Raw genomic sequence first — 510 nt, 5'->3', positions numbered from 1 at the left:
TTTTGGTCATGTCCAGGAGCTCCTTGTTCATCCACGCAGGCCTCCTGGCTTTTCTGCCTGCCTTCCTCTTTGTAGGGATGCATCGCTCCTGAGCTTGGAGGAGGCGGTTCTTGAATATTGACCAACTTTCTTGGGCCCCTCTTCCCTCCAGCACTTCATCCCATGGCACCATACCAAGCAGCTTCTTCAAGAGGCCAAAGTCAGCTCTCCCAAAGTCCAAGGTGGTCAGTTTGCTGCGCACCTTCCTCGCTGCCTCGAAGATCTCAAACTCGACCATTTCATGGTCACTAAAGCCCAGGCTGCCCTTGAGTCTATCAGTGATAGACTGCCCACAGTCTATCAGTCCCTCCTTGTTGGTAAGGACAAGGTCCAGCATAGCTCCTCTCCTCGTTGGTTCCTCAACCACTTGCAGAAGGAAGTCTATCATGTTAATTCAGTTATTCAAGTCATAAGATTTCATAATTTATAACTGTTACAGTTTGAGAGACCCATAACAACTAGTTGTCGTTT

Source organism: Charadrius vociferus, unplaced genomic scaffold (genome assembly GCF_000708025.1).
Source record: "Charadrius vociferus isolate BGI_N301 unplaced genomic scaffold, ASM70802v2 scaffold1189, whole genome shotgun sequence".
NCBI lineage: Eukaryota > Metazoa > Chordata > Aves > Charadriiformes > Charadriidae > Charadrius > Charadrius vociferus.
The sequence above is the reverse complement of the archived record's forward strand: the minus strand, read 5'-3'. Positions refer to the sequence as shown.